This window comes from Haemaphysalis longicornis, unplaced genomic scaffold, assembly GCF_048455015.1.
Source record: "Haemaphysalis longicornis isolate Haplotype H1 unplaced genomic scaffold, Haemaphysalis longicornis Haplotype H1 scaffold_8, whole genome shotgun sequence".
Taxonomy (NCBI): Eukaryota; Metazoa; Arthropoda; class Arachnida; order Ixodida; family Ixodidae; genus Haemaphysalis; species Haemaphysalis longicornis.
Window position 1 is genome coordinate 104728914 of NW_027526445.1, and position 22342 is coordinate 104751255.

Genomic DNA, 22342 nt, shown 5'->3' on the forward strand with positions numbered 1-22342 from the left:
GAATGCAACACGGCCAGAACATGACATGAATATTCTCTTACCTCCGTACGTTCCATAAAGAAAGCGTTGAAGCCCCGTGCCACTTCTTTCGTGCAATCGCAGAGAACGGCCTAAACCGAATTCCCGGGTTTGATGCATACATTTTATTTAACTTCAAAAAAATCCAGAGAAGCGTTTCGAACGAACACAACGTCACAACATGCGTTGCAAGTCTAAATCGCGATTGACAGGCAATCGGTTGCCTCTTCCTGCCCGTCGTACATTCGGCACTTACCTCGCGCGCGGTTTGCGGGGACCACCAGCAAGTCACTTAACTCTGGCGCGCAAAGCGAGAAGGCTTTTAGCCACTCACACTGCAAATACCCGATGCGAGGTTGAGTCGTATGTCGCTCGAGAAAGATAATCCAGAGCATGGGAAGCACTATCCACCCGCAGAAGCACAACGTCGCATTTCATCGCGAAGCGAACGCGTTTAGAACACACACATACACACAGCTTCGGTCGCTGGCTGGGGTGCAAGCTTCATTCGGACAGTCAGCAATGTCACGACGATACAGACCTACGCGAGCGCGACGTGCTAACCACTCGACGTATTTAAAAACACAGGAGCAAAGAACTATCTCCATCGTAATCATATTACTGTCCACAGAAGAGCGGAACCGTGGATGGTTGTCGCGCTACTTGCCGCCATGTTGGAAACACAAGCGGCCTCACGTACGCATGCTATTTTGCTGAAATAGCGTCCGCTATTCTTCCGTCCGCTAAACGCAAAAGCGGCTCAACGTACGGCGCATGCGCAGTCCCAACAACGCAAAAAATAGCGTTCGCTAGCTGTTTGCGTACGTCTGCGTACGTTATTCTAAAACTCTCTATTTTTTATCTATTAGTGGCTTACGTTTGCGTCACAGGTATTTTTCAGTGCCCTTGTGTCGCTTCAAACTTTAGCTGTCTATGAATAGTAATTAACGTGCGTTCACCGCGCGGTGGTCGCTAATTTCTGTGTGGAAGACCAGAACGCATTTAATGCGTCTACCTTAGTTAGCCCGACCCATATCGATTTATTGGTACGTGGAATGTAGACTTCATTGATATTACTGGCGCCCTGGGATCGGTTCTGCTAGGAATTGCTCCTAGTTACTTTCTTACTGACTTGCTTCGCTGCTACTGGCGGCGCACTGCGTGATTTACTGCATTATTTTATGGGATGACACATACACCACTCATATCACTTCAGTACTGACAATTCAAAACAAGCAATAGGAATTTACATGTCTTACTTATTTCTCACTAACGCTACGTCATATTTCAAGCATACAATATACTAAAGGTTGCCGAACTTGTAAATATAACCTTGGTATTCATATGTATTGTAATTCAAACAATCATTATCCGCAGTTAAATTTTATTTTTGCAAATAGCAATGTTACTAGGCTTGGGCTTAACAATATTTTGTCTTGACAAAAATTCGTACTTATTAAGACAAGAAAACCGTCTATTCCTATGGAATTTTTTTCTCGAATAGTTTAGTTTGCCTTTTCACCTTCAGACATTTTGTTCCCAGAATGTAATTAAAACTAAGTTAAAAGATCATATCATGTCAACCAGTCAACTCGTTTCTCTGTTTCTTAATTGTTTATTTTTTATTACGAGTCACTTTCTGTATTAACATATTTTTGTAATGACCACCTGTTTTTCTGGATTTTCTATTGTTTCGGGGATTAAATAAGCGTATACTGACACTTTATTGGTCTCAACTGGAATTTACTGACGTTCTGTTTATCTGCCATATACATTAACACTATCCCCACTTCCACATTGTACAAGAGATCCTCTTACAGACTAGAGGACCTCTTTCTGTATATTTTGCATATGTTACGCATATTTTGCGCAGGGGAACTCTCTGGCAAAGTGTTCATATAATAATTTCGCTTAAAACACCAAATAACCAATGTATGTTCCCCTGGATGTCAATGAGGTGGGAGGAGATACGAGGTGTGAACTTGGCGTTTAGCGGGAGCAGTGCTGTGTCCAAATATGGCGGAGAAAACACGGTACGTTACGCTTGCTTGATGTAAGTAAACATGGCTATGTCCCACCGCTATACAGGATGCTACGTTACGGATGCGGAAGAAATCAGTCTTGTGGCATGTTTAGTTCTTAATACACTAGTGAGAATTCTAACCATGATACTGGCGCTAAAAATATTGCTTACTTCTGCAGCATCAATGAAAATATACACCAGTTATTTTTGGTGGGACTGAGCTTTGGGTATTGATAACTTAAAATTCGTATTTGCACTTTCTGCTCTAAGCCAGACAGCCTGGTCCACTATTTATTGGTGTTCACATAAGCCTAAACCCGGCGCCCTTCTTCCCCTCTCCGCCTTCGTGAGCTCCAGGGAACATGATCAAAATCGACCACCTATGCACCAAGTTCTGCCATCTGGCGCTCCTGTCGTGGGTTCATCGATTGGATTACCGTACAGGGAACCATTGCTATTATTAGTCTCAATTAAGGTTTACTTTTTTGTCACTACTAACGCTAAGGAGATAGTACCTGCTCAGGTATAACGTTGGTTGAAAGAAACTGAGGCCTCGTTAGAGAACATCACAGGAAAGGCTGCAAGAACTGGTGCGGCTGAAGCATTGGCGTAGTTAGGGGGGGGGGGGGGTGGCGGCGCGGTTGGTCTCAGAAAAACCGCTGATATTGTCTGAATGCTACCGTCCCCATAATGATTAGCTTTGAAATGGACTGACGCAAATTTCGCGTATTGCGTGACCATATATTTGCTGCTGCGCACGAAGTCGCGGTTGTCATGACTACAACGCCTTCGGTAAAGGAAAATAACTATAATTCCACCACATCACAAGCAGAACACATCCGACCTCCGCCATCATTCCTTATCGTCCTCTTCTACTACCATCTGCGACCGCTTCTTCGTGTTCGCGGAAAAAAAGTCCCAACAACCTCCCCCGCAGCGAAAAAATAGTGACGCGTAGGAAATAGTCCTCTCACCCGTCTTTTCGTCTGTATTTCCACCAGCGGCGGGGCTTCATGCATGAACTTGTTGCAGTCGATCTGGCCAAACGGCAGTTTCGCTTACGGGTCTTACGGCGGTATTTTCAAGTGTTCCGTATAGCCGGGGAAATGTTCATGCGTTTCTCGAGGCCCTCGACTTCGACGTGAGAACGACAAGAGGGAGAGAGCCACAATCGTGTGTAAATGTGCCGAAAAGCACGTACGTTATATAAAACAGTGCGCCACGCCACATTCCGGGGTTCTGAAAAATGTCGCCCCGGCATTTATGTTTAGCACTTCCCTGCGGGCTGTAGACAGGAAACACTTAGTTTTAAGAGTCACAACACGGCTGCGCGAACTCTGCAATGGGCGGCAGTTATGGCGTCAACTTTTCCACGTGAACTATTTCCCGGCACGAGCCGTCTATGAGTTCCATCTCATGAGTTCCATCTTCAATTCTTGGCATAGGATAGACTGAGTCTTCCGTGACTGCTTTGGGGCGCCGGTAATCGACGCAAATGTGTATCGAGCCACCCCTGTTTGGGACCAGTACCAACAGTGATGCCCATCGACTTCTCGATGGTGCAATTGTGTTGGCATCAATTAGGTCCTGGATCGTCGCTTTCACGATGTCGCGTTGAACAGTACATAGTCGGCCAGCACCCTGTGCGATTGGTTTTGCGTCTCCCGTCGGTATTGTGTGTTCCTCAACGGAACAGTTCCCAACATCTGTACTGCTTGTGGAAAAGCAAGCGAGGTTTACTGCGAGGAGCTCCTTTGCTTGTTCGAACTGGCTATGTGTAAGCGCTGAACCAACATTGAATGAAATGCCATTCAAGTTTAGGATCTGATGCTGAGCTTCACTGCACGGGGCGCACGCAGGTTTCTCCATATCCTCAGGAGGCGGCAAAGTAGTACAGCGGAATATATTCTCTGCTTCGTCAGCGCTGATATCTAACTCTGTGACGTAGGCGATGATTTGAGCCAATCCCACTGTCATGCCAGGAGTTAGGATAACAGGTTGCGTTGAATATTTCGTCAAGAGAACATAGAATATTCGTTCCGTGGAGCTTATTACCTGTGGTTCGAGAAGAACGGAGTGTCGCTCAAATAGCAAGCGCGTTCCGCCAACCTCCATGTTCACCTCTTCTTCCCATTACGGTGAGCTAGAAAACCTAACCTTTATAGCTTCCGCGATGTTGCTGGAATGTGGGTCTGCTTTACAAGGCTAATCTCCAAAAGACGCGTAGGCTTTGGCACCTAAGAGGTGTTCGTACCCCAGTCAATAACGACTTTCGATGTCATTCCCAAAGAGAAGTCGTTCACTCTTGAGGTGAGGGACAACGATGAAGGTTTGGAGAAATGCTTGACCGTAGCAACAATCGACGCAGTCACGTCTCCTAAATTGATCACTGGATGGCCGTTTCCTCCTTTTAAATGCAGGGAAGATGGCTTAATTTCTAGCTCGAGCTGTTGTGCCAAGAGAACATTCATTAGCTTCTCTTTGCTCCTGAATCCAAAAGTGCTGGGATCGTTCATCTTTCAATGGAAACATCGATGCGTTTTCTGTCTGCTTCCGTGTGACATGCAACACGCTTGACTAATGATGACCTCTCACGGGCGTCAGAGGCATCACATAGTCGTTTCCCTGGCTGGCACTGGGGAAACGCTCTTGCCATTCTAAAAACGGCTGTGTCAACGGCTGTGTACAGCGCGTCACGAAATGTCCAGATTTCTTGCAGCTGAGTCAAAGACAACGTACCTGTGTCTGCTGGGGAGTTGAACGATGAGTTATGTGCGAACGTGACGCTGGTGGCGAAATCCTCGCAGCGTTTCTCGACGTTCGAGGAGACGAAGTTGGGAGCGTGCTGCTTCCGCATCTGGCGGGTGGTTGTTTCCTTGTGGGGATACTGCTGGGCTTCGCTTTTTCGCTGGTGCAGCCTTCAGTGTACCGGCGGACTCGAGAGTCACGGTGACTGCTGGCGCTTTGCCTGTAGTTGATGACAGTTGATCTAAGCGCAGCAGCGAGTCGAACAGCAGGTCCAGAGACTTAAAAGTCTCGACGAAGAAATGCTTCTTGGCTTTCGGTGAAAGAATGGCCAAGATCAACTTGCATTTCTCGGCTTCCGCCGCGGGGTAGAAGGTTCCTGGCTGTGGTGAGCTTTTCTTCTTATTGGTTTTTACCGGACTGCCTGAGGCGCTCGTGTCGGAGTCCTCGTTGCCTGTCGCAGGTAGAGAAGCTCCACACATATTTGCTTCGATCTCGTCGAGGCAGCTCAAGACGGGTGAAAGCATATCCGCTATCACTTCTTGCGTAGCTTGCAGCTACACTTCAATCTCAGTTGCTGGCGGCTGACGCACTGTAGAAGTCTGTGAGGATAGCGAGGCTGCTGTTTTCAGCACCGTCAGTTGTCGCCGCGTCTATTCAAAATTTCTGTCAAACTCCTCACTTCTTCGACGGAGGCTTTGTGCGCTTCCGTCTTGGCCGTGTCGTCCATGGCTGCGACACTTTCGATGGACGGCTCTCACAAAACGTGGGCGACGTCGACCTGTAGCAACCGGTGACAGAAGGGGTGGTCGAACGGAGCGTAGACCCCACATACGTTGAATAACTGCTTAAAATCCCTGGTCCCACGTTCGGGCGACAAATGTGACTGCGAAGAGCAGCCGTCGGGGAAAAAGAGATCGGCCAGGGCCGCAGACACGACTCAACGCTTCCACAGTCAGACAAGAACTGTTTATTTTTTTGTTGCACGCATACGAGCGGCGAGCAGCCCGCGGCCACCGGCACGGCGTCGGGTGTCGGAGCGTCGGTGGGAGAACGAGAAGAGGGAGACAGCCACAGTCGTGCGTAAATACGCCGAAAAGCAAGTACGTTATATAAACACAGTGCGCCACGCCCGACCGTTATTAAAAAGTACATCTTTAGGCTTTATTTCATTTCATGTTTGCGTTCCTTTTAGTGTACATTAGAAAGAAAGCCAACCACGTGTATCTTGATGCCTTTGTTGAGCGTACCGAAGCCTTGGGAATCGACGGGTGGATACACCAGTACTTTACACACCCTATGGAACATCTTCGTATCTAGGTATCTTCATACGTTCGTATTAGCTTACCTCTCCTGGTACGAAAAATGAGAGTAAGAAAAAGAATTTGGAGGAGGCCTAATGGTGGCCATAAAAGTGGAACCAAATAAAATATCGGGAGCAGGCATCGACGCGCTATTGCGACTCGTAAGTGACGACGACTCTGTCGAGCTGGGTGCTCTAAGTAAGAGCATAGTACCCTCGCCCACGTGTTTTGCTGCCGCTCGAGTAACGTGGCTTTACGTTTTTCCGAAGCAGTAACCACCTGGAATGTATGTGCTTCGTAAGCAGAGCGCATGCCCTGCCGCAGCGTGTATACGTCCCTATGTTGTTGTTGAGCATTTAGGGATGTGCCGATAATTCTTCGCTTAATTACATGGAGCACAGAATACATCGGAGAGTCGGTTCGCTAGTATGCTAAATTTTAACGCGACAATTTATTCCCCATGGCATCCAATCCAATCTGGTGTAAAAGCGGTGTGCTTTTATTTTGACCTGTGCAGCCGTGGTGCGTACGGCATATTTTAGAATTCATATTGATTGATTGATTGTAGGGTTTAACGCGCCGACGCAACGCAGGCGATGAGGCGCGCCGTAGTGGAGGGCTCCGGATTAATTTTGACCACCTGGGGATCTTTATCGTGCGCCGAAATCTCGTACACACGGGCGTTTTTGCTTTTCGCCTCCATCAGAAAAACGGCCGCCGCGGCCGGGAATCGAACCCGCGACCTCGTGCTCAGCAGCGCAACGCCTTAGTCACTGAGCCACCGCGGCGGGTTTTAGAATTCATATTATTGTTTACATTGTGAATAGTTGGTCAATAGTGTATGAAGGTCACGTGCTAGAGCAAGCGATCTCGGTTTTTCTGGGCCACAAAATATTCTAGAGTTTGTTCGTGCGCATATCACGTGCTCTGTGCTTCGATACCCCATTAAAAGGCCATGGCTCTTATGTAGGCGCTTTTATATTTTTAAAAAGAATAATAGTGCAAATCACTCACGGTTGGCTCCTTCAAACTTTGGCTGTATTTCATGGATGTGTGCTTTGTCGCAAGGAGAAGAAATAACACAGCACTGAGTGTGGAGTGGACTTCCCAGAACAATTTTTCAGGAGGGGCGGTGGTAAGGCTATCACCCGAATGTCTTCTGGCCTTCATCTTTTTTGTGTTTCTTACAAGGCCTTATTACCTTCTTACATACAATTGAAAGGGTGTCTTCTGAAATATTTATTACTAATCAGCTTCGAAAGTGGACATTGCCTTAATGCACTAAAGTATGATTTCGATGTCTCATGAAAAGCACTGCCAACTATATTGTTTCTTCCATTTTCTTCCAATACTTGTGTGGACACGCTGTGATATTATCACTGTTTTGTCGGTCCTTATCATTCTCAAAATTGCCTCGCTAACACCAGCGGTCACCTTTGTGCTCAAGAAATCTAAAAAAAACTGGCCGCAGGAATGAACAAGACCTTAAATAGAGATATTTGGATGTGGCGAAGGAGAAATAATTTACACCGCTAACAATTGTGTTTGTTTGAATTATGTCAGCCAACTTACCAATTTGTCCTCCTTATACAAGCGCAAGTCAAGCGCAGTACGTCTCCATACATCAATGCTCCTTTGCGGCCAACACACACGCACACAAGAATCCACTGTTGAATATTTACAAAGGACCGCCTTTTTTTAACAGTCTCAAACCCAAAATAAATTAGTATATCTGTCTCCACTCCTATCATCAGCTTGTCGAGGCCAGAAAGGGTGCCTGACATGAGCTTTTAAAATTTTCCCCCACGTTCTCTTTTTTCCAGACATTATTTACTTCACACCTTCGACACATTTGCAATGGTATTGTACCCAGTTTCCACCTTGCGACCTTCAGGCAGGCGGAAAAGAGCAAAAACGTTGGTTTTAATGAACGCTGTCAAAGCAGTTAGACTAGAAAGTTGTAAGCAACACCCACAACCATTAACCTTGTGACGTCACTTGGATTCACACACATGGCTATGCAAAGAGTGAAAGCAGAGACTCTCGCTGCCGTTACCCGGGTTTCGCGGGGGCGGTGTTCGCGTAACAGAGTGAGTGAACACCGCAGAGAACGCCGAAAGAAAACAGGACAAGAGCGTCTGGTGAAGGGAGTGGAGGAGGGCGGCACACTCGACTACGGCGTCATCTCTCTTCCTGCCTCCCCTAAGTATTGTTTCAACAGTCACAGCCAAAGAGCACCCTCCGCGTCCTCGTCCTCCGCAGACGCCGTTTCGTTCGCGGCTGATTGAAATCACGTGAACGCCGTTATCACACATTATGCAGTTGCAACTTCACAAGAGAGCTTGTAATGAAAGCATGTGGTAGACCCGCTGCTGTGCTCAATGAGTAAAGCGTCTGTCTCCCCGTTCTTTCGCGTGGGCATACCTTAGTCGGTAAAACATCGGGCTGTCGCTTCCACTTATATAATAGCGACAACTTTCGATTCCTGGGGTACCAGTAATTTCTGTCATTTAGCTTGATAGTTTTCTGCTAACCCGGACGTGAAACATTTCTTTGCTTGTAGAGGTTCCTGCTTCGATGTAAAAACAGTTCCTTGAGTGCTCTGGGTCATCTACAAAGTGAGTGGTCGCTCTCTCGATGGCTTTTGTGTAAAAAATCTTTTTGGACAAAAATTGTCATCTTACACGTGGTCACACTTTCCAGTAGCCATCGATTCGACAACCTCATATCTGTATATGCATTGTAACAAACTGCCACAGCTGACACACATACTTGATATTAGTAAACGCAACAAGGTGCAAGTTTTTATTTATTAAAACTTGCTCGACAATACGCGTGCACAACAGCTTAGGGCAAACAAAATCTAATTATTTGTCATTCAGTCGACACTCAAACCTAACGTAATTTTTATTGAGAGCAGCAGTTTACAAATATTTGCAAATGTAACCTTATGATATAAATATACAAAAACAACCAATTGTCATTGTTTTTAGTTTAAATTTTTTATTACGTAAACTTTAAAGACAGCAGTGGGCGCAGCTAGCAGTCGTATTGTAAAGCCCGAGGAACACCTGAGCTGCCGGCCCCTCTTTCTTCGTGGGAGTCCCGCCTGTTGCACCTAACATGAACTGCTGGACTGACTTGCCGCTGAAAGGTCTTCATGACTAAGGGACCAGGACTATGCTTCAGACTTCAGGAGTTAACGCAGTGATTTGGCGAGTAGAACAGCCCGCAATCTCTCACGCCACGAACGCTGCACTGTGTTTTCTCCAGGAGCACACTCTTGTGGGCTCGGCATGTGCTGTAGGTATTTTATTGCGTGCTCATCATGTGCCGCAAGACCACACGCAAACCTTGCTGACGTATGGTGCTCGTTACGAGGCGCACGCTCCAGTTGGCTCGGTCTTTTTAGTTGGTATTTTTTATTTATAATCATGTACAGCGGACCCAAAACCTTAAAATCCTCTGCTATCAAAAGCGAACTTTTAGGTATTATCGGAAATAATGTTTGATCAGTAAAAGAAACAACAACAGCTAATATAAATAAATTTCGTACTTAAATATGCACACTAGGAGAGTGCTGACGCCGCTTCTGCTCCTATGATGCAGGAGGGAGGGTTTTTTGAGGGATTATGGTTATTTGAGCGACTGATTTTCTTATTCCTCCCACTGCCGGTAGTTGGATGATATTCGTACAGAAATGTCAGCGACATTAACCGCAAAACGTTCTCGTCAAAACAGCTCTCACTGTCACTGGGAGCCACCGCCAGGTGGACATGTTAGAGCTTCTGTTAGTTACGTTGTTGTAGCTACCAAATGGGAGTCAGTGAAGCAGCTGTGACGTTAAGGTCAGAGTCGTTGTCCCTGGAAAATTTGGATCACTAAGAAATATGTCTTGCCATCATTCATCATTAACACATGTTCACCGGATTCGTGAGGCTAGCGACGTTTTCAGCCAATGTACTGTTGTGTGCAGCATACGCCGAAACGGCGGAGACGCGCCTTAGAGACATCAGTGGTGCGGCCCAGCCTACTGGACACAACAAGCCACAAGAATAAACATGCATGTCAGGATCATTTGCCCCTCTGCCCATCTAATACACAGCCTTCGATAGCCAGAAAACACATCGCGGCAAGAGCACTTGCGAAAGCTGCTGCTTGGTGTAACTGAAAAAAAAAGTGGAGTGGCAGAAAAACGGCGAAGGCTCTGCCAAATACCTTTTTCATCTAGGAGTGGCCCAACGTCCACGTGGCTGTGACGGGCCACATGTATTTTTATGGGATCCTTGCTTTGCATCCGCTTTGATGGTCCATGAACAGTAATTAACCGACGTGCACCACGGGGTGGTCGGTATTTTCTGTGTCGAAGACCAGGAAGCATTTAGTGTGTGTAGCTCAGGTAGCTCCAGCCATATTGATTCAGTGGTATGAGGAATGCAGGCTTGACTGGTATTGCTGGTTCCCTTGGGTCGATTCTGGTACGAATTGCTCATACTTACTTTCCAACTGACTTGCTTCGGTGCTGCTGGTGGTGTAGGTCGTGATTTACTACATTAAATCATGGGGTAACACATACGCCACTCACCTCACTACAGTTCCGACAATTCAAACCTGGCAAAAAGGAATTCAAACAAGCTTTGTCTTCACTATAAAGTGACTCTATTAATGGAGCTCCAAGGGAACAAACAAATTATTTTCGTTTAACAGGAGTTAGGTTTTTTGGGATAGATGTGTGAAAGCGCAAATTTATGTGTGTACACACTCTTAATACCATTTAATGTAACTAAGCTCTAGAAGTTGGCTCTAGCTGATAGTTTTCCAGGAGGCAAGAAAACTGCAAGAGGTTTAGGCACAGCATTTACAAGCTGATTTGGCAAAAATAAATTGTTGTGCACTACAAAACGCATTTGTCATTTTGTTTGAGTTCCTGCAACCCCATCTTTACTGAAGCCAGAAGCCTCACTTCGCGCGTGCTTAAGAGCCGCCCAATTAAGAAGAAGGCAACGCGGTAATAAAAACCTATAAGCACCAAGATGGCACAAGCGAGGCCGCAGGAGCTGAGCGCTGTAACCTCGCCGTCTTGAATCGAGACTGAAGGACTGGTGCAAGAACTGTGATGTTGCATTCATTGCGCTAACACGGCTTACAATGAACCACGCGTGAATTACGAGGCCGACAACGATGGTAAAAAAACATGGAGGAATAAAAAAAACTAAAACAAAAACAGCCGGTACCGTAAAAAGCTAATTCTCATGCCAATGGGATTCACAAAAAGTTCTATTCCTGTTTCCGTTTATACAAGGACGCGAGAATTTCAGTTCCGATTACAGAGAGTTTCTATGCGTTATATGAATACAAAACCAGCCAACTTAAGGCTAATGTGCTGTTTAAGTGGCAATTCCGTGTAAGCAATTTTTGTTTATCGAAATTCTCCTGTACTATTATTTTTGCAAATAGAAATGTCACGAGGTTTGCCCTAAACACGAATTACGGCATGCAAACCGTTCATTTTTGCGGAATTTCTGTCTAGAATAGTTTACTTTTTCGCCTTAAAGCATCCACTTCACCGAATGACATAATACGAAGTTTAAGGATTATACCATTTCAGCTATGTAGCGTGCTCTTCTGTTTCTTAATGGTTTATTGTTCATCAGGAGTTGCTTCCAGCATTCGCGTTTTTTTGTAATGACAGTGTGTTTTTCTTGATATTCACTTGTTTCGGGGTGATTACAGAGGTACACTCACAATTTGTCTCAAATTGCAATTCACTGAAGTTCTCTTTCTCCTTCCACATTGTACATGAGGTCCCCTCACAGTCACTGACTACAGCAACTCTTCTGTGTATCTTGCAGATGTTATTCAAATTTGGCCAAATAAATTTTCTGCCCAAGCGTCCATATGAAAATTTCGCATAAAAAAGTGAAAGTACCCAACGGATGTTCCTCTTGATGAGTGCTCAGAGGAGACAAGAGGTGTGAACAGCGCGAGCAGAGGAGCGGTCCGGTGGCAGAAAAAGGCCGGAGCAAACACAATACTTTATGCTTGCGTGATTTATGTTAACATGGCTATGTCGCATCGCTATAGAGGATGGTACATGATCTAAGTTAAAGGACGGAAATAGTCTTGTGGCGTAGTTACCTCTTAGTGGCCCAGTGTCAAATCGAACCTTTATTCTGGCGCTAGATATTTTGCATACTCCAGCAACATCGATGGGAAGCCATACCAATTATTTTTGTGTGGGACTAAGCTGTGGCATTCATACCTGAAAATTGGTATTTTGCACTTTCTACTCTTGGCGAGACAGCCTGGCCCACTCTTTATTATAGTGCCCAGAACCCGTAACCCGGCACCCTTCGCTACCAATCTCGACCTCCGTGGGCTCCAGGGGAACCCAATTACCACAGACCACCTGTATGTACTCCAAGTTCTGCCATCCAGTGCTCCTTTCATGGGGTTCCCTTTCAACGATTCCCTTTCGTTCGTAAGGGAATCGTTGATGACTAGGAGAATCATTTTGCCACCGTCCAGATTGGAAGGGTAAAACAAAGAATTGCGGAGAAGAGTCGATGTAGTGACGTCATTACGCTTATGAGCTCGTTGAACATTTGTTGACCACGATCATGTGGAAAGTGCAATTTTGATTGAATATGAATAGGAAAGGATGAATTGGCGTTGCTAGGCTTGCCATTTAATTAGGTAGCCAATTTTATGCTTGCCGTAAACACATGACCATAGCTAATAAATATGACTGTCATTACATGACCTCCATTTGTAATCTGGTTCCCAGCTGAAGAAGTGGAAGCATTCCAACCTTATCAGGCGAGGAACTGGAGATGAAACGATTGTGTTCGGGTACAGAACTACATAGGACCGTTTTGTTCTTGTGGGTTTGATGCAAGGGGTGGATTCATCGAACTGTAATCGCAGCCGCTGTTATGTTTAAAACACTAAATAGCATATTTCCCATTGTTTAAATGTACATCTCCAATTTTTATTTCATTTCACATTTGCGTTCCTGTCAGTATACAATAGAAAGAAGGCCAACCACATGTCTGTAGGTGCCTTTGTTGAGTGTAGCAAAGCATTAGGAATTGACAGGCCGATGCACCAATTCTTTACACACCGTATGAAACATCTTCGTATTCGCTTACCTCTCCTGGTAGGAGAAACGAGAGTAAAAAAAAGGATTTGTAGGAGGACTAATGGTGGCCATAAAATTTGAAACCAAATAAAATAGCGGAAGCATGCATCGACGCACTATTGGGACCCGTAAGATACGACGATTCTGTGGTGCGGGGTGCTCTGAGTAACAGCAGAGTACCCTCGCCCACGTGTTATGCTGCCGCTCGAATCACGTGGCTTTACGTTTTTCCGAATCTCTAACCACCTGGAATATATGTGCTTGGTAAGGAGAGCACATGCCCTGCCGCAGTGTTTATACGTACCTGCGTTGTTGTTGAGCATTGAGGTATATGCCGATATTACTGTGTTTAATTACATGTACGCACCCGCCGCGGTGGCTCAGTGGCTAAGGCGTTGCGCTGCTGAGCACGAGGTTGCGGGTTCGATTCCCGACCGCGGCGGCTGCTTTTATGATGGAGGCGAAAAGCAAAAACGCCCGTGTGTACGAGATTTCGGCGCACGATGAAGATCCCCAGGTGGTCAAAATTAATCCGGAGCCCTCCACTACGGCGCGCCTCATCGCCTGTGTTGCGTCGGCGCGGTAAACCCTACAATCAATTACATGTGCGCAGAGAACACATCCGAGAGTCAGTTCGTTAGCATTCCTAAATCTGGACCCGACAATTTATTATGCATGGTATCCGATAAAATTTGGTGTAAATACGTTGTGCTTTTATTTTGCCCTCTGCAGTCACAGTGCCTACAGGGCATTTTAGAAGTCATTTTCTTCTGTACACTGCAAATAGTTGCCCAATAGTGTACGAAGGTCACGTGCTAGGGCAATTGATCTTGGGTTTATTCGTCCACAAAATTGTCTAGAATTTTTTCGAACGCATATCACGTGCTCTGTGTTTCAGTAGCCCATTAAAATACCCCGGCTCTTATGTTGCGGTTTTTTATAGATATAAAAAGAATACTTATGCAAATCACTGAGAGTTTGCTTCTTCAAACTTTGGCCTGGTTTCGTGTATGTGTGCTTTGTCGTAGGGAGAAGAAATAACACAGCACTAATTATGGAGTCGACTTCTTTAGAACAATTTTTCAGGACAGGCGGTGATAAGGCTATCACCCGATTTGTGCTGCCCTTTATTTTTTGTGTTTTTACAGGAATTTATTACCTTTTTATAAGCAATTCAGAGGGTGCGTTCTGAAATATTTATTAGTAATCAGCAACTGAGCTGGTCTACCCTTAATGCGTCAAGAGTATGATTTCTAGGTTTGATGAAAAGCAACGCGAATTATATCTTTTTTCTTACATTTTCTACCAACAATGGTGTAGGCACGCTGTAAAATTGTCACTGTATCGTCGATCCCTATTTTTCGGAAAATTGTCTCGTAACACTAGCGGTCTTCTTTCTGCTCGAGTAATTTAAAAACAGCGGCCACAGGAATGAACAAGACCTCAACTAGAGATTTTTGAAGGTGATCAAGAAGAAAACATTTACACTGCCAGCAATTATCATTGCTTGAATTATGTCAGCCGCCTTACAAATTTGTCCTCTTTAGGCACTACAAGAGCCATTCAAGCGCAGTACGTCTCCATCCATCTATAGCGCTTTGCGGCCCACACACAAAAAAACCACTGCTGAATATTAACAAAGGACAGCCTTTTTAACTGTCTCAACATAAAAAAATCAGTATATCTGTCTGCCACTCCTATCAGCAACTTATCGCGCGAAGAAAGGCTGCCCGACATGAGCTTTTAAAATTTTCCCCCACATTCTCTTTTTGCGAGACATAATTTACCATCGCCTTGGCGCATTTCTAATGGTATTTTCACCAGTTTCCATCTTCCGACGTTCAGGCAGGCGGAAATGAGCAAAAAAGATGACTACAATGCAGGCTGTCAAGGTTGTTGGACTGCAAAGTTGTAAACGAAACCCACAACGATTACCCATGTGGCGTCACTTGAATTCACAATCGGGGCTATATAATGACTGAAAGCAGAGATTCTGGCTGCCGTTACCTGGGTTTCGCGGTTGCGGCGTTCCCATAACCGATGGAGCGCACACCTCAGCGAAAGCCGAAAGAAAACGGACAGGAGCGTCTGTCGAAGGGAGAGTAGGAGGGCGGTACACTCGACTAGGGCGTCATACCTCTCCCTGCCTCCCCTCAGAATTGTTTCATGAGTGCCGCCAAAAAGCACCCTCCGCACACTTACCCTCCCTAGACGCCGTTTTGTTCGCGGGTAATCCGAACCACGGGAACATCGTTATCCCACAATTCACAGTTTTCACTTCCACGATAGCTCTGAATGAACGCGTGTGGTAGACACGCTGCTGTGCTCGTTGAGCACACGGTCTGTCTCCCCGTCCTATCGCGTGCGCATAGCTTAGTTGGTTACACAACCGGCTATCGCCCCGCGTATATAATCTAGACCAGTTTCCATTACTGGCGTTACTAGTAATTTCCGTAATTATCTAGATAGTTTTCTGCTGACGCGGACTGGAAACTTTCCTTTGCTGGTAGAGGTTTCTGCTTCGCAGTAAAAAGAGTTGCTTTGAGTGCTCTGGGTCATCAACATAGTGAGTGGTAGCTCCCTCGAAGGCCTCCGTGAAGTAAAATGTTTTCGAAGCCGGAAATTGCGATCTGATCTGTGGCCGCACTTTTCCAATTGCCTTTGATTCACAAGCTCATTTGTGCGAATATTCTGTATCTCTCCATTAGGATTTAGTGAAAATAGGCAAGGTTTTGTTTTATTTAAGCAGTTGTCAACATTACGCGGACACAACAGGTAGAAACATTTAAAATCTAAGTATCTGTTGGTAATTTTATTATTAAAACTTGCGTTTTTTTATTTAAAACAAATATTAACAAATAACTGTAAGTGTACTTTGCTATTGCAATATCAAATCAATTCATTGCAATTGTTTTTAGTTTCAATATTTTATTATTTAAACTTTTAGAAAACAAATGGGCGCAGCTGGCACTACTAGGGTAAAGCCCGGGAACACCTGAGCTGGAGGCCACTCTTTGCGGGTAACGGGCCTATCGCACCTAACATGAAATTCCGCACTTGTCGCTGAAAGCCCTGTGTGACTAAGAGGTGGGGAACGTTTGGTTCGCAGGCATTCATTTGCCGCCTGAAGTGGTCCGCGTTATTACGCGCTAATAACTGCGCCACCCTGCTCGGCGAACTCGGCGCCTGATCGAAGCACGAACTCGGCGTCTGTGCTTCACACTTCAGGCTCGTACGGAGGTAATTTTGCGAGTAGGACAGCACGCCACATATCACACCATGAACGCTGGACGCTGTGTTCTCGAGGAGGAGACTCAAAGGCCCTTGGTATCTCTTGTTAGGTATTTTTTGCGTGCTCGTGATTTGGTGCAAGCCCACGCGCAAACCTGACTGACGCCTGGTGCTTCTGGTACGCTCCAATTCGCTCGGTCTTTTATATTGGTATTCTTTCTTTGATAATCCTGTACAGCGGGCCTAAAACCCCACAAAGCTCTGCTATCCAAAGGAAAGTGAATTCTTATTGCAAAAAATGTTTAATCAGCAAAAGGAGGGGGCGACAGCGAGTAAAATTAAAGGGGCCCTGAAAGGCATTTTGAGCACACTAAATGAACTAGCGCAATCGCTAGATTGGGTCGCCAACGTCACCTGTGCCAAGTATTACTCTTTTACGCGCAGCGGAAAGCTCACACTTTTGTTGCAAAGTTTGTCGCTTTTTTCTCACCCTTTCCTTCGTGTTTTTGGACGCCGCCATCTTCACATATCTACATCATCGATTCCCAGATGTTCGTCATGAGCTAGACATCCTGCTATTGGGCGGCTTTTTCACGCACTTCCGGCAAAGAGATGAGTAGTCTGCTCAGCGTCGGCTCGCCGGCTGATCTGCCAGCGGAGTGCCGGAGTGCTTTGACATTTTACGACAAACGAAACAAGTGTAAACAAACGCTTAACCGTTTGTATTGAATGCAACACGGCCATAACACGACGTGGATTTTATCTTACGTGAGTACGTACCATAAAGAAAGTCCCGTGGCACTTCTTTGGTGCAATCGCAGAGAACGCCCTGAGCCGAATGCCCGGGTTTGACGCGTACATTTTATTCAACTTCAAAACAATCCAGAGATGCGTTTCGAACGAACGCAACGTCACAACATGCATTGCAAGTCTGAACCGCGATTGACAGACGATGAGTTGCCTCCTCCTGCCCGTCGTAAATACGGCACTCACCTCACACCCGGTTTGCGGGGACGAGCAGCAAGTCACAACTCTGGCGCGCAAGCGAGAAGGCTTTTAGCCAGGCACACTGCACATACCCCATGCGAGGTTGAGTGGTACGTCGTTCGAGAAAGATAATCCAGACCATGGGAAGCACTATCCACCCGCAGAAGTACAATGTCGCATTTCATCGCGAAACGAACGCGTCCACAACACACAGGAGGCGATGCACACACACACAGACAGCTTCGGTCGCTGCATTGGCTTAGCTGCAAGCTTCGTTCGGACAATCAGCGATGCTACGACGATACAGAGCTGCGTGAAGACGACGTGCTAACCACTTCACGTATTTAAAAACACAGGGGCAAAGAACTAGGTTCATCGGAAGCAAAAAAATCTTTCCTCCATTATAGTGCCTGAAACATACTGGGGAGTGTGCCGAGGGCGGGCTCCAGGCGGGCGCCGGGAGCGATGTACGCGGCCGTCTGCCGCTTGGGGCGCTGCCGTGCGGGAGTGTGCGCGTTCATCCGGCCCGAGCAGATCGCGCGGTTACTTCCGAGCTGCGTAGCAGACGGCAGCGGCAGAACTTTCCATTCCCGCTTGCGACGAAAGCGAGCGAAAGCGACGGGAATTCTGTCGCGCAACCAAAATTTGTCCCGACCATTCGACAAAAACGATCGTCGCGCTACAAAGCGACGGAATTCCTGCCGCTCTCACTCGCTTTCGTCGCAAGTGCGAACGGGCCTTTATGCGCAATCTCCGCCCCACATAAAACAAGCTCTTGCTTGTCGCCTGAGCATACGGTTGATATCTGACTACGTTACACTGTGCTTGCCAGTGTATTTAAACGATGTCACTAGGTTTGAAACGTACGCGCTCGGCGTGCAGCTTTGTAAACGCAAGCGGTTTCACATACGCACGCTATTTTGCTGCTAATAGAGTTTTAGTACAGCGTTTGTGGCCTTTGCATACGCTAAAAGCTAAATTTTTGCGTCCCGCTACGTGACACCGCGATGGGAGTTTTAGTAGAGCGTCTTATCAGTTTTGCGCAACGTTTTTAGATTAGGTCAGTTGGCAAAGAGCGCGGCCTTCCAAGCACAGCGGCGCGGGCCGGATCTGTCGCCGACCAGGCGGTGGCGCTGCGGTAGCGTTGAGATCGGTCTCGGCGCGTCGTCTGCTACTCCTTGCTTGGAAAGGTGCCGGTGAACGACCACCGCACACCGTTAATGTTCTTCTTTGACATGCGAAATCCAACTTCGCTCTACTCTTGCGCTTTAGTGACAAGAGCTTTACATTTTTATCGACATTATGACGAGAAACAAGCTGTTCTTAAGAAAAAAAAAAGGCAAGGCAAACACTGCACAGTCCGCTTGTCTTCGGCTGCTTCCCGTTCCGTATATTTATTTTCCCCCAGTACGGGATCTCTTATAGCTCAATAATGTTTAAAGCATATCCGAACCCGTCTTACGCTACTGAAACTGCGGGGAAGCCTACAATAGTCAGCCATCTACTTGGAATCAAGAAAAGACGCCTCGAAATTTTTATTTATGCTGTAGAAGCAAATGCAGTAGGCACGTTTTCACAACATATTTACAACCCCAACAAAACTGATAAAGTGAGCCGATTGGAAACCAAGTGCTGTCGTGCGAGCTCAGCAAATTCTCGGTATTTTAAGTGCGGACACGAAAAATTACGATTTGTTAAACAGCTTCGCTGTTAACAAAGAAAATTGAACCATTTATTAAATCAATGTTTTTTATTTCTTTGACAGGTATAAATGTCGTTTCTTAAAAGAAATAAACGTTTTTCTCGGATCAGAATGTTTGTCGTACTGCTATTCTTTTTTGTTGGTTTGTAAATCTGATGGAATGAAACTTTCATTTACCTTCTTGTAGCCCTGATATGCCGATTTTTTAAAGCGTTTAGCCTTCATTTTTCTTCTTGTATCCCTATATGCCGATTTTTTAAAGCGTTTAGCCTTCATATATCTTCTTGTAGCCCTGATGTGCCGATTTTTTAAAGCGTTTAGCCCGGTAGTTTTTCCGTTGAGCCATCGCTTATGCTATCTTCTGCGTTGATTTTTCCTGCTCGTTTCTTTTTGCAATCTACAGATAGGCAACACTTCTCAGTTTTGACTAGTCAGATTGATTTATAAGAGGTTTAACGCGCCGACACTTCACAGGCGATGAGGCGCGCCGTAGTGGAGGGCTCCGGATTAATTTTGACCACGTAGAGGATCTTTAACATGCGCTGAAATCTCGAACACACGCCGGGAATCGAACCCAAGTCCTTGCATCCAGCAGCACGGCGCCTTAGCCACCGCGCCGGCTAGGGCTCTGATCTGACAGCACCGGGAATGTTGTGCCACACACACTGCATGCCCTTTCACGGCAGTTGTTCCGGATGAAACGTCTGGAAACAGGTAACATTTGTTCCAAGGGCTGATCTTGGAACAAATGGGATGATCTTTAGGGATGATGCTACATTATCCGCCTTGCCAGCTGGGGCTGAGTATTCCCATTTTTATCGCTGTAGCTACACGGCGGGACAAGCAAACCTCTTGAATTAACTTCAACCGACAAGTTTTGCCAGACTACTGCAACCTTCTCAATCACACCCAGAATCATCGAGCTTGTAGAAGATAACCTGGGTAGGCGAAGCCTTCACATTCTACGATTGAAATGTCGGACATTTGCTGAATTCCTGCATAACCGCAAACCACAGCTCAGTTCCCAACGTACGTGCTGACTTCGGCGCTTTCTACACCACTCATACCGCCACTTACGCCAGTTTCATCGCGCAAAGGTCCATCATTTTGGAAGGACGCAACATAGGTGGGAACCACTGTCATCCATTTGGGTGGTTTTCGGCATGACTTTGACGTCTTTGGTTGCCGACAGATGCTCAGGTATGTCAGGGAAAATACGGGGCGCCGCGCCGTCCCTCCGAGCTCCACCTTCCTTACGGCATCCTTACAGTTTGACCGTTCACGACGTGTTCGTAACAGATGACGATGTCTGAAGGCTCACAATGAATGTCACAAACGTATGTTTATGGCGTAACATTGAAGTTTTTCTGCGGAATCGCGCTTTCCCACGCCTTCAATCCGTCAGGACCCTTCGGCGCTGTGAAGAAATGCCGCTGCACGGACTTTGCCTCTTCGAAGCATACCCCGAACGGCAGCCCGGCGCGCAGCACGTCAACAAACCGCACCGACACTTCAGAGATCCACTAAAATGTGTATGCACGATGACAGCACAGATCTAATACGTTAATACAGACGCGACGAACAGGCGAGCACCAACACCACAGCGAAAACACATGGCCGGGGCGAGCCTCGCTCCCCAAACTAGATCTCAACGCAACGCCAGCGCCACCTCTCGGAATGGCGACAAAATGGTGCCGCCTCTCGAGGCGCAGTTTGCAAACTGACCTAATCTAAAAACGTTGGTTTTGCGTAGCGACACACTAATGCATACGGCGCCATCTGTCAAATGTTTTCCGAAATGTCTCGCCGGCTGATCTGCTAGCGGAGTGCCGGAGTGTTTGGACATTTTACGACTATCCAAACAAGTGCAAACAAACGCTTTCCCGTCAGTGTTGAATGCAACACATGGGTGCAGCTTGTCAGAACACGGGTTCTCGCTGATCGAGTGCAGCGTTGGTTTGCTCTTCGCCTTCACGTTCATCGCCGCTGATAAAGCGATTCGATCCGGCGCGTTTTGTGCACGGGTTCTGTGTCGGTTGAAAATGTCTTTTTTCACATGCCGCCGGTAGTAGGAATTACAACCACCGCAAAATAACACCCGGCACCAGCGGGGCCACATCTGAGACCGCGCTTTTTGGATAAACAGTGCGCGGTGCACCAAAGGGAACGAGCGCACGATTCTCCCCACGCGGCTGCGAGTTCGCCGCCGATACCAACTGCAGCCCTGCAGCTACGTACACCGCGAAAGGGCAAGGCCAGGCCGCACACATGCGGCCAGGTCATTCGTTCGCTTTTCCAGCCTGTCTCCATGGTGTCTACCGAGATGAAAAAGTCGAAAGAGCTGGCCCGTAGCAGACGGCAGTCTGTGGGAGCGCAATAGCGGAAGTACGTCACCGCTGAGGAGCGGAGCATCATGGGAGGGGAGGCCAACAGCAAAGAAACAGTTGAAAGGAGGAGGAAATACGGCGGGACGATAATTCGCGGTTTTTGATTTACGATTTGTCAGCTAATACTCATCGCTTTAACAAAATTCTTGCAGGAGGAGATTGCTAATACATTGCTTTATTTGGTTACATGTACATCCATGCATCGGCGGAAGGCATTTCAGGACCCCTTTAACTTTCCTGCTAAAATATGCGCACTACGACTGTGCTGTGCTCGCTTCTGCTCCTATGATGCAGCAGCGAAGTTCATTTGATGGATTATCGTTATTGCAGTGACTGATTTTATTATTCATCCCACTGGAACTCCTGTAGTTGCCCGATTTTCACACGGAAATATCAGCAACATTTACCGCATACCCTGGCCGTCCAAGCACCTGTCATTGTCACTGGGCACTACCTCCGAGTGGGAATGTTAGATTCGGTTGCTTATGTTGACTGCGCGGCCAAATAGGGGTCAGTGAATCAGCCTTGATGTTGAGGTCAGCACTCGCCAAGCAATTCGGGCTAAGAAACTGCTCTTCGTCTTTGAACAGGTCCTTCTTGCGTGCGCATGCTACCAAGCAAGCGTTAAAGAAACGTGCCTGGCTGCGCCGGTGGCTGCGCCTTGGCGGGACCAAGACATCGACGGAGTATATAAACACCCCTCTTTCACTCGGAACATTCAATGCGCGCGACAGCACTTGCAAAGCAATACGTGCTGACAAACTGCTCCTCGTCTTTGAACAGGTTGTTTATTGCTGTTCACTC